At 43.1% G+C, this 12,978-nt stretch overlaps 1 long non-coding RNA gene across 1 annotated transcript; it reads right to left on the minus strand.

Moving 5' to 3' along the window:
- Positions 1–211: 211 nt before the first annotated feature.
- LOC116824528 (uncharacterized) lies at positions 212–6,358 on the minus strand. Its single transcript, XR_004373648.2, has 4 exons — positions 6,315–6,358; positions 2,647–2,754; positions 2,067–2,191; positions 212–271 (listed from the first exon to the last, which is right to left on the minus strand). It is a non-coding gene; the product is annotated as an uncharacterized LOC116824528 (long non-coding RNA).
- Between the last annotated feature and the right edge of the window lie 6,620 nt (positions 6,359–12,978).

The following is a 12,978-nucleotide window of genomic DNA, read 5'->3' on the forward strand; positions in this document are numbered from 1 at the left end:
TCCATGCTCTTTCAGTGGGTGGTGGTAGGAAAGGTACACTGAAATGAATTTGCACTGTGGTGGGGTTGACAGTTACTCTAATCACTTGCAGAAGTGATTCCCCAGGTATGGATCAGGTGTCAAAACCTTGCATCTGACTTTGTACGCAGAGGAGATCCAGGACAGGAAGCCAAACGCCAGTGTGATGTGCTTTCCGGAACCAGTGTCAATATCACTCTACTGCTGGTTAAGCATTGGCACTGACTGCCTATGAAGGGAGTCCTGTTTATTCCTAAGAGAGCCACAAGCAGGGAGACAGAAAGTGAGAGTTATGAGTGGGGCAGACATATCTTCAGGGGTTCAGAAGAAATACCAAGAGCTCCCCAGGGGGGAACATAACACACCCCACAATGTACTCTTAATAGGGGAGAGGAAGAGAGATCACATTGTTCACTGAGCTTCCATTACATTCTGTTGGATAGAGCAAGGTTTTAATTTATATAGCAACAGTATCTGAAGTGTTGTGTTGCCATTGCTCTTTCCAAGGAAACTTGCCAAAGCTTGCAAGGATGTTTGACTGCCTCCAGGCCCTCAGAATGCATCTTATGTATACAAAGCGTGTGCAGTAGTAACACAAGGACTACACTCAGTTTGCCAGATGTCGGTCTTTATTAATATTCAGTGTGGATTCCCAAAATAGAAGAGAATGCTATTTTCTTTGTCAGAGCTGCTGCTGAGAACCCAGGGGCGGCTCCAGACCCCAGCATGCAAAGCACGTGCTTGGGGGAGCATGCTGCGGAGGGCACTCTGCTGGTCGCCGGGAGGGTGGCAGGCAGCTCCAGTGGACCGGCAGAGCGCCTCCTGCGGCATGCTGCCCTGCTTGGGGTGGCAAAATGTCTAGAGCCGCCGCTGTGAGAACCTCATATAAAAAATGATAAAATATTGACACTAATTTAGATTAGAGTGACTTGGAGTACAATATTGATATTCATTTGGTCATATTAAATGGATGAGGAAACACAGTCTTAGTCAGTAGTAAATGACGGAGGCGGGAGGGGGAAGCAGACGGGTATTGGTCCTGCCTTTCTCCTGTATAAAATGCAGATTGGAAACAAAATAATAATTTAAGGTGGAAATGGAAGTCATGACTACTTTCTAAAGAGAGAAGATTAGCTGAAGAAAGTCAGTCAATATTGCTATATAGTGTTCCTGCAGTATGGGAAGGAAGTACAATAATTCCCAACTCATACACTACAGCGTAAATGCCAGATGGACCGGGAATACAATTCAGCGGTGTATAGTGACCACTGATGGCAAAATTTTCAGCCAGCTGCAAGCCCTCTTTTGAATGTGCAACTGCTGGCATGGGCTGTGCAGATTGGGTAGCTGAGCATCCATCTACATGCATGCAAACGTCTGTAGGTTGTATGCAGCAGCTGCCTCCAGATTGGTGGAAGGCTAGTAGTGGGCATATCAGGGAGAAACATGAATCCATGTAGCTCAGAGCTTGGGTGGCTGCAAGGCAGCAGTTGAGTCTGCCGCTCATTGCCATCTCCAGCTGCCTTCAGGAAGCTGTCTGCACAGATCGATTGGTCTGCAGTAACATGTTAAGGGTGAGGATTCCTTCACTTGGTCTCATAACTTCTCGGGCTGTTTTCCTTTAAGAGTTCCCGTTTCCCTACCAGGAGCGCTGACTTGAGGGTGACTAAAAGTTCTCTCTTCTGTGAGGAAAGTTCTAATATGCAGGGGCACAGGAGGTGGCAGAGACAAAGTAACAATCAGTGTCTTAAAGTGAGCTATAGCAAGAGTAATATGGATCTAATCCCTGGACGCAACTGTCCCACATGTGGCTTAGAAGCCATGTACCTGAAATCACCATGTGTGGTTTTTTTCTTTTCTTTCCCTCTGTCTGTTTCATTTCCTGTGACATGCTCCTCTGGACTCCAGCACTTTCAGCAGCAGAGTATAAGGAGGGCTGCAGTCCTGACTTGAGGTGCCACCTTACCCCCTCTTCCTCAGCTACAAATTGGATTGGAAGTGGGGAGTAGCATGAAGGGGGACAACAAAGGGTAGGAGGAACTTCCTACCTGGAGCAGAGTCTCATTCACACACAGCTTCCTTTGAGTGTCCTCTGGAGAAGGTAACTGGCCCGCCATTTCCTTATGAGAGGATACCTCTGGGTAAATATATCCAGTCTTTCCTTCAAGTACCTCTGTGGAAAGTGAGAAGGAGCATGAGGAGACCTCCTCTCTGGACAGGGTGACCAGTCACCCTGTTTATATGGATATAACTTCTTTAAGATGGTTTGAGGCTTTCATTTTTCCCTGCTACACCGAAACTGGGATCTTGAAGCAATGGGTTTCTCTCTTTCATTCTCAGTATGAATCATCCCCTTCTCTTTTTGGCTGCAGCTCAGAAGCAAGCTCAACCACCTTTCAGTCATTCTCAAAAGGCCAGGGGTATAGCCCTGCTGATGTACTTGAGAAGCAGTCACATATTTGTTTGATTTTAATCCATTTGTTAGGTGCCTCTTGTGAGTCCTCTAAATCCTATACAATAAAAACTGATGATAGCAAAACAATTACTGACTAGAACACTGGACTGGGATCAGAAGACTAGGTTCTCTTCTTGGCTCCCCAGGGGCTTGCTGCGTTTTAAGTCACTTACTTGCCTCTGAGCCTCAGTTTCCCCAGCCATCAAATGCGGATAATGATCCTGATCTCCTTTGTAAAGCACTTTGAGTTCCATTTGAGGGACAGCACGGTATAAGAAAACCTAAAAAAAACCAGCCAAAACCACAACACAGTAATACACTGATTTTACACATCAATATTAATAGATTTAGCTCACTGAACGCCAAATGGGAGGATATGCTTAGCACATCAACTAACAATATGATGATAGACTAGATGGCATGCTCTTGGTTTTCGCTAACTGGAGTTGACGGCTGCTACAATCTTATATGTATTTGTACATTCAGCACTCAAATATAAATAATCCTGGTGATTAATTTCCAACAGATTGTAGCTGTTGCAATGTTCACATGGTTATGAAACAATTAGAGATGTATTAACATAACCGGGAACAGGAGGATAGAAATTCTGTAATGTATCTCAGGGTTTTGTATGACTGCCTATTAACATAGTAGCCAAATGTCTTCCATGTAATATCAACTGCAATACCAAAAGCCCTAGTGGACTTTCTGAAGTCTCCAGCACTTCTCCCTTTTCTGAGTAAAGACTCAGCTACTTAGAGGGTGTTTTGGGGTGGTGGTTGTTGGCTTTCTTTGGACATAAATGGATACTCCAATGTAAGAACTTGCATGGACCACTGGTAATAAGAGTGGGTCCTGTTAAATGAAACATAGGAACACTTCTATACCATCTCACAACAGTAAAACACAGAATTTAAGGGGGGGAAAGGACGTTCTTGGCTCTACCATGTGGCTTTTTCTGCAAGAGGCTCTGTCCCTCAGTTTCCCTGTAACCATAACTTCATGATACAATGTTTATATAACTGCCACTAGCAGTGTTTTACAGACACAAGATAAAGTTCCAGCCCAAAGGAACTTGTAGTCTAATACCTCACAGAGATGTTGTGGGCCGATAGGTTGAGATCCTTGGGTGGAAGGCATTTTTAGAAGTCCACAATATTGTTCTTAAAAAAGCAACTTCAGTTTAAAATCATAGAAATGCTCAAAACAAGCAACTTTTAGCCGAGTTTTCAGTTGGCAATTTATTATGGTGTAATAGCTTGGAAATGTTAACATTTTTTTTATATATAAAAAGGATTGCTTAGAGCAGGGAGAATAAAAGCACCACAGAGTAAATTAAATGACAGTTTGCTTCAAGTTGGGGTAATCTGTTTAGTGCAGTCTTGTTCCCATAACAACAAGACTTTGTTACAATGATACTGAATAGAACAGGAATTTGCCCTGGTCCCAAGTTCAGTTTTAACTGGATTTAGAACGCAACTCTTGCAACCTCAAAGGAGGGAAGGGGCTGACTTTGTCTGGTCAAACAGGAGGAAAGGGGTAGTGACTCTGTTAAGAGCTCCCCTCACACCTTTGGGTGGGGAGGAGAATGGCTTATCTGAGCTCCTCTAGCCATTGTCTCATTCTGGCCAGAGGAGAGCATATATTCTCTGTCCTGCCAAGCAGAGCCCTATCTCACTTCTGGATCACCATTGGGTTAGCTTGGGATTGTGTTTTTGATCTGCACTGGTTACCTTTTTGGGGATGGAGAGGGAATTTTCCGCTCCTCACCAGATTTGGCTGATCAGGGTCGTTTTCTGCCTTCACATACAGCTCCTAGGATGTGAGATAGGAGATTAGGTTCAAGTTGCTGCAGTTGAGCACATGGCAAGGGTCCAGAGCAGGTATTCACTGCAAAGTGTGCCTGATTCCCTGCTAAACTGGGTTTAGTGGAAAGCACTCCCTAAAGAAGCTGGGGAATGGGTCTGGGCCTCATAATACGGAGACGACAATGGTGTTTCCTCAGCTCTCTCAACCCTCATATGAGGGGAAGTCAGTGGGATCCCAACAAAAGAGAGGCCAGAGAGGTGGGATGCTGATGGCAGCCCTCCCCAAATAGATGGAAACGAGTGAGGAAGGAATGATGACAGCATTGGGTTGGTTATTGCCTGATAATTCCCAGACAAGTTAAATTAATAAAGTTGTGGTCCAATTAAACTACATCTCTCACATCTTGTGTTTCTTCCTGCATGTCTGGGACAAATATCAGTAAGTGAAATGTATTAGCTGAAAAAAATGATGGTGAAATCTCTCTAGATTCATTTGTGAGCAGGAATCTACATTCCTTGCATGACTCATTCCCAGTGCAGTCAATGAGGTGCACAAGGAAAGTAGGATAGATTAATATAGGGGTGTTTGTAGGAAAATACCAAATTCCACCCCTTGAAAACTGTTTTTCAAGTGAAATGGGTCATAGGTATGGCTACAATTTAATCATGGAATCTGTGACTTCCAGGGTATCCCCAAGCTCCCAGCCCCTGCAGGTGAGGGGGTACCCTTCAGCTCCCTAGCTGCCACCGGCACCATGGGGGATTTTCGCAGCTCCCCGGCACCACTGGTTGCAGGGGGATTTCCATGGCTCAGCTGAAAGGGGGGAAGCATCTACCTAACCCCTTCTGATTTTATCGTGGGTATTTTTAGTAAAAGTCAGGAACAGGTCACAGGCTTCTGTGAATTTTTCTTTATTACCCATGACCTGTCCTGTTCCTTCCCTATGACTAAGATTTTATCACAGATATGTTTAGTGAAAGTCACTACACTGAATAAAACACATTGAAAACAAAAATGATAAAATAAATTCTCTCTCCCAGTCTAATGCACAGAGCCAAAGGAAATGAAGATAAGATATACCCTATCTGAGATTTTCCCATTAGCAATATATCTTATAAAGTTTTAGAGCTGCTTTTGTGGTAGTGATACTGAATATTGAAATGGTGCTTATTTTAACAAGGCTCTGAGGTGCTTTATGAAAAACTTACTGGCATTCACAGTCCGTTTTATGGGATTTTTTTTTTTTAATGACAACTGACCCCAAAAACTCATGTATGCAGATTAAGGATGTTTAAAATAGCCATAGTTGATGACTTTTGACAGACATGTACTGGTAGCACGAGCAGAGCTGTAAGAGCCAAGTGAAAATTTCCGGATCCATAGTGAGCGACCTGGGGCAGTCATCAGCACTGCTATGGCCAGTGCAATAGAAGCAGCATTTGCTCCACATTTTCTTCCAGGCATCAGCAGTGGCAGCCTTGTGGAGATGAGGGGAGAGGAATGCCTTCTTCCAACCATTTAACCACATCTCCTTGACTAACGAATTGTGATGCAGTCACCCGACTCACATCTAACATTCAGTGAAGTGTCAGGTCACATTCTGCTTGTCTACCATGGCCTTTCTAGGTCTTAACAAACAAACAAAAAGGTAAGGGAGCCTGAGGAGTTTTCTTTTGTGCAAGTGTATTGGGACAAGAGGGGAAACTTTAGCCAATAGTGTATGGGGAAATAGAATTAGCTTAGAAATCATGTGAGCTGATCAATTTCTTTTGGTCATACATAGTTAATTTTCCCTGGTTGGTTTTTCACAGTGAGTAGGTTTTGTGGTATGAGTAGCTGATTTTTTTATGTTTTTATAAATTCACTGCTGATAATAAGGGAAATGCAAGAATAAGAAAATAATCCTAGATTTAACTACTAGATTCAAACTATGATACCAGTGCCATTTTACTGATCGTAAATACTAACAGGTTTAACAATAGGCAAATTTTACTGCTTACTCTTAACAATGACAAACCATAAATGTACTGACAGGTGACAATCCAGTTGGCAGTGTCTGTACTATGGAAAATGAAGCCGTGGTAGCATTTACATTGAACCTTAATCGTGGAATCGCTGGCAGGAAAGTCGAAGAATTGACGCTCGTTGTGCATTCTCAGTGAGTGGTGTGTTCTGTCAGCCAAACCTGTAGAAACCAAACAACCAGTTAAGATGCTGGCAAGCCATAAAATGGCATCTGAATTTCTTTCATGCTTATTAAGTAGTCCAGGGATCCAAGTGTCAGTTGATTCTAGCTAAATGCATAACACTTAGTAAATAGCTTTGGCAGAAATTAGATTGTCCAGTTTACAGAAATTCAATCAATTTGATGCTATCAGCTGCAATATTTTAATATCTTATCCAAAATTAATTCTAATTTTAGAAGTACTTGAGGTAGTCTAGTGGGGAAAAGCATGTATGAAACCACTGAGACTTTTGTTTTAATCAGGGGTCAGATTGGTAGTGGTATCTTCCAAACTCCACCATGACATACACTCTGCCTATGTGAACTTGAACAGAGTCTGATCTCATAGAATCATAGACTTTAAGGTCAGAAGGGACGATATGATCATCTTGTCTGACCTCCTGCACAGCGCAGGCTACAGAATCTCACCCACCCACTCCTGTATCAAACCTGTGTCTGAGCCATTGAAGTCCTGAAATCGTGCTTAAAGACTCAAGGTGCAGAGAATCTTCCAGCAAGTGATCGTGCCGCATCCTGCAGAAGAAGGTGAAAACCCCCCAGGGCCTCTGCCAATCTGGCCTGGAGGAAAATTCCTTCCTGACCCAAATATGGCATCAGTTAAACCCTGAGCATGTGGGCAAGACTCACCAGCCAGACACTAGGAAAGAATTCTCGTAGTAACTCAGACCCACCCCATCTAACATCTATCACAGGCCATTGTGCATTCTACTAATAGACAAAACGCAATCTCCTACCAGCAGATTGTGTGTGTGTGTGTCGTCTGTGTTAGTCCTTGGTAAGGCTCGAATGTTCTGTGGGCTGTTAGCTCCTTGGCAGCCTCCTTATTGATTGGGGGAATTATGAACAATAGTGCCTTTATTATATGGACTTAATGCATGTTATCCACATCATATTCACAATGAGCCTTCTTTGATTCTGTAGTGACTACGGATCAGTGGAATTCCATTCTGTACCTCTATAGGTTGTGATGGGCAAGCCAGACGGCTACAGTAAAGTACTGAGAAACAGGTATGTTAGCCCCAGCGAAACAAATCCCTAGACCCTGGTAACAATGCAGTTGCTCCAGGTTAATCAGGCACCTGGAGCCAATTAAGATCTTCTAAAGGCAGTAGAGAGAGCTACTTAATTAGAACACCTGCAGCCAATCAGGCAGCTAATCAGGCACCTGGGTTTAAAAGGATCTCATTCTAGTCAGGAAGAGAGGAGCCAGAGGAAAGGAGTAATGTGTGAGGACTGGAGCAAGAAGACAAGGAGCTGAGAGTGAGAGAGTGTACTGCTGGAGGATTGAGAGGACAAGTGATCAGACACCAGGAGGAAGGTCCTGTGGTGGATAAAGAGAAAGTGTTTTGAGGAGGCCAGTGGGAAGTAGCAGCGCAGGGAGTTGTAGCTGTCATGCAGCTGTTACAGGAGGCACTATAAGACAGCTGCAATCCACAGGGCCCTGGGCGGAACCGCGAAGTAGAGGGCGGGCCCGGGTTCCCCCCAAATCTCCAACTCCTGATCAGACACAGGAGAGCTGACCCAACGTGGGTTCCACAAGAGGGAAGATCACTGAGGTGAAAAAATCCGCCATAAGTGCAGGACCCACCAAAGTGGAGGAGGAACTTTGCACAGTTTACATACACTTCAGTCAGACACAAAATTAGATAGTTTTGAGCTGTCCTCGTTCAACGATGGTAAATCATCTGAGAGTATGTATAATCTAAACTCAGAAACCAGATTTTCATTCTCCCAATACTTCCTCTTACTTTGATATAGTCCACTCAAAGAAGTAGGAATAGTGTCATTTCACTGAATGATTTCATGCTGCTGGAAATCTGGTCCTTCAATAGGCTATTGTCAACTCTGTGATGTTGTCAGACCTATTCAGTTTTCTAGGAAAGGTTTACACAGTGTGCTTACACTAAGTGAAAATCATCACTTTCATCTTCATTATGAACCTGAAACTTGCTCAGATTCAACTAGCGTACCCAAGGAGTATCCGTAGCACAGCTTAGTTTTGCTGTCAAGATTCCTAATTCAGCAGTGCATCGGAGCACCCAGTCCCAGATGAGTGAAAGGGATGGTGAGCAGCGGGAACGACAGAAGTCTTTCTCTGATGCTGCGCTACAGAATGCAGGGACCCTTCCCTTAACCCAGACCATCTACTCCCCCGGAGACACAGACTGTTGTGGGTGATAGCTTACTGACAGGCACCTCCTGCTGATGTAAGCATGTGTAGCTGTTGCAGTCCTGGCATCGTCATCTGTTTCATTAAACTCAGTGGGCAAATTCCTATAACTTAACTGTGAGCAGGATTGAGCTCTGGAAGTGGAGGAGGACACGTCATGCTCTTGGAAGGTGTGAGAGGATTTGTCACCTCCTGTGGCAGCAACTAAAGCGAACTCACAGATGTGAAGGTAAACTGAATGAGATATGAAGCTTGGGGTTTTTACATCAGGCTGAAAATGAACTCTGACTTAATATTGATTTATTTAGTCTGTTCCACCTGTACCTCTGCCTTGATGCTGTGTTCAAACTCTCATTTCCATTGAAACCTCCTTTATGTGTCAGAGAAGCCACAGAAGGTAGAAAAAAGATGGAAGGGTTGATTGGAATAAACAGGCTTTCTTACACACAAATGTAAATCAGTTGCTGGTTCTACAGGATGACAGTGAGAAATTGTGCAATGGCATGTACATAATAGTAAGTGAACACATTCTATTACATCACATCACGATATTTACTGTTTGCATGTTTATGCTAATTAATGTTACTGCTAGGTGACAAAGATATTTGCTTGTGTGTACCTGCACCAAACCTCAATTCAATGAAGAATTCAGCCTTTTTCTATGGTCTAAAGCAAACGAACTCTTAAGCCTTAGTGATAATTACACTACGTTGAAAGAAACGAATCAACATATGACATCCAATATATTCTGCTTTGGAAGAAATTATTAAAATGAAAATTGGCATGGTATTTATAATAACTGTACTAATACATGGGACAAAATGCTCTTTTGGCATGCTGTTCCAAATGTGAAATACCTAGGATCTTATCGAAATAAATGCACCGACAGAACGGTCGTTGGCGGGGGATCAAACCAGGGAACTCCGGAGCTTAGTGCATGAGCTCCTCAAGTCACCTGGCTGTTAGCTAAGGTTGTAGAGCAGACTCTAATTGCTCTTGGGACACTAGCGGCGCCAGACCACCACCTACACCCAGAAGGTGTGTGATTACATATACCAGGGCAATGTTTGCACATTCTACATGTAATGTGCTCACACTAATAATATTTGCCAAAGTTACAAGGTGTTGCTGAGGAAGAGGCAGCATGAGAACCTGATTCGAGAACTGGGTGATGGGTTGAGGAATAACTCAGTCGCAGATGTGAAGCAGGGTTTAATGGGAGTGTGGCACAAGTTATGGTTTAGTTGTTTTGGTGGCTTTGTCACATTCTTGAAACACTCTCTTCCGTAAAGGAAAACAATTCCCATCACTATGAAGTAATATTATTGCTAATATTACTAAGGGCTATTCTTCATCTTGCTAATTGTTTGCATTTGAAGACCTGCACTACCCTTGCTTTGACTTCATTTTCCTTTTTATGCTTTTCTTTGGCACATAAATATGCCCATCAAATTCACTAAGGCAATAAAGATGGTTTTTTTTCAAAGCAACTTACCACATCCTTTTCTGTGCAATTCTATTAAAAGCATAATTATTGTAACCCAAATTTGTTATCCTTAGAAGTATTGAAGAGAAATAATTCTATTATCAAAACATTAGCTATAAACTCCAGTTGCTTAATCATCAAGGGTTACATTCTGCAGTGGTTCCTGAAATTATGCAGAGCTGCTATTTTGCATGTGTAAGTACTGAGGGACTGACTGACATCAGATGTGCTTGTTGCTTCTTTCAGAAAAGTGCCTCAGGGTGCAGCTGATAACTTTTTAGCAGTCTCTTGCATGCAGAAGGGTTTCTCTGGGTATTGCAAATGACTGTCTCTGCATGTGAGGGTCTCGTATTATGCCCAACTTGCTTTTCAAAATTGTGAAGGTGCACTAGTAGTTAGGAAGTTTTTAGTATTCTCAGTGCCTCTACATCCCTTATTTAAGGGCTGTAGAATACATTTACTGTAGTAGCCTCTGTGAGCATCTTCAAAGCTGTAGTGGTTACAGTAGCGCCTTCACATCCTATGTGACACATAGGGCCCTATTTTCTCCCTTCCCTGCACAGGGCTGGCTCCAGCTTTTTTGATGCCCCAAGCGGCGAAGCAAAAAAAAAAGGTAAAGACATGATCGGTGGCACTTCGGTGTCATTCTTTGGCAGCAATTCTGTGGCGGGTCCTTCACACTGAGGGACCCACTGCCGAAGACCTGGATGTGCCGCCCCTTTCCATTGGCCGCCCCAAGCACCTGCTTCCTTTGCTGGTGCCTGAAGCTGGTCCTGTCCCTGCATCTCCGAACCTCATTTTGAACTCATTCAAGTAAAGTTTCCATCCGTCTGATGCAAAGACAGATTGAAGGTAGTTTTCTATCCTTCTTCCCACAAGGAGGGGTGAGGCTGGAAGGGCACTCCAATGGAGGGGGGGCCCACCCTCAGTGAAGACCTGAAGAAGGCTGGCATCATTGGCAGAGCAAATGGGGAAACACACAAAAGGTGAGCTCTAAGATGAAGGTTGGGGCTGAATTATTAAAGCCTTGAATCTGAGGGCTCTCTCATTTTGTCTTTTACTGAATGGCTGAAAGCTGGCATTGGCACTGAAGCTACCTCCTGGGTCTCCCTCCTTTACCATCCGCTTTGTATACCTCATCCTCTCTTGTCCTGGGGCCTCCTCTAATGTTTTTCTCCATGCCCGGAGCACCTGCTGTCTTGTTGTCTATCTCAAATGACCAAACATGCAGTATGCTCAAATGACCTTCCATATGTCTATGAAATGTGATACAAATTCTGTAAAAAAAAAAAAAAAAAAAAAAAAAAAAAAAAAAAAAATTTTAATTTCAGAATAAAACCTTATCTAACAGAGAAACACTTTTCCTTTGTTCTACTATTTTCCTGCAATTTTCAACTTTTGCAGCCTAGCACTGAAGCCCAAGTTAGTTGTTTTCTTCCACGATGATCTTCCATTCTACAAAGTGATAGCTAGTGAACTGTAACAAGTTACAAAGTAGAGTGGCTGGTGCTTGGCAGAATGTGTAACCAATTAGTTTATTTTATCATTCATTTCTCATTGTGTTTGTTTAATGTTCTAGTGAAAAAGCACTATCCCTCTGTGATTAAGTGGGGAGTCAAATAGAAAAGGTTATTTTCACTCTGAGTTTGAAACTGTAGCTACAGGAGCTGAACCCATTGCAGATTAGCACAGAATTGTTAATTCAATTCAAATAAAGAGAGTGCTACATTTTGCACAGATGTGAAAGTATGTACATGTTTGAATTTCATCTTTTGAGGCTAGAGTGGAACAGTGTGCAGAAGCTTAGGCATAGGGAATCCCTCAGAACAAGGGAAATGTCAGTGCTGAACTGGCTACAGGCTGGCCCCTCTGCACAACACTGCATTCATTGGGAGTGAATACTATACTTCCTTTTTGCAATGGCCCCACCACCAAAAATAGAGAGGTCTGATTCTACAAGCTGCTAAATGCCCTAAACTTCTAGTGAAGGATCAGACAGGACTGGGCCCAGAGATATTTTAAATGGGTTAAAGATCTTGAGGGTTTGATTCTCCACTTACCTATTTCAGTATTATGCTTGCATAACGTTACTGACTTCCGTGGAGATGCTCCTCATTTACACTGGTGTAACTGAGAGGTGATTCAGGTCCTGACTGTTTTCATTGCTGTTTACAAGAAGTGATGTGGAAATGTTTCTGTATTCCTGCTATGGAGCAGTTCTCAGATAAAAAGTCACCTATGCTGCCAAGTATTAAGGTGAATGGAAGTAGCAAACTGTAACATTTCAAGCTCTTCCTGCTCACAAGATTAATTTGCATTTGGATGTTGTTCAGGAATTTTCCTTAAGGAATATATCTAGAGGCTAGAGTGGCTCCAGGTGCTTAAAACATCTTTTTCAGAGGGTGACTTCAGAAGGCTTGTAAAACGTTCACAGGCAAACTGAAATGACTGAGGTTTTTTCTCTGTTGGCTAATAGGCCACTGAATAAATGATAGCAAAGTGCGTAAGTGCTCCTTGGGTCTGTTCTCTTATTTGCTCACCTTTACCTAACTTTTATGCAGTTGATATTCACCCTACCACCAGCATCTCCCAAACACCTCCCTACCCCCATTAGTTCCTGACCTTCAACTCTGCAGCAGCATCTTTTATAGCCTTAGACCATGTCTCAGCCACCCCAGCAAACGCTACGCTGACAAACACGAGACCTTTCAAAACTCATTTTTGTTGTTGGAAACCACAAACCTCCCCCCGCCCCCCCATTACTCAGATCCTAAATCCTAGGAGTGATAGGTCTG

The sequence above is a fragment of the Chelonoidis abingdonii genome, chromosome 7 (assembly GCF_003597395.2).
Source record: "Chelonoidis abingdonii isolate Lonesome George chromosome 7, CheloAbing_2.0, whole genome shotgun sequence".
NCBI lineage: Eukaryota > Metazoa > Chordata > Testudines > Testudinidae > Chelonoidis > Chelonoidis abingdonii.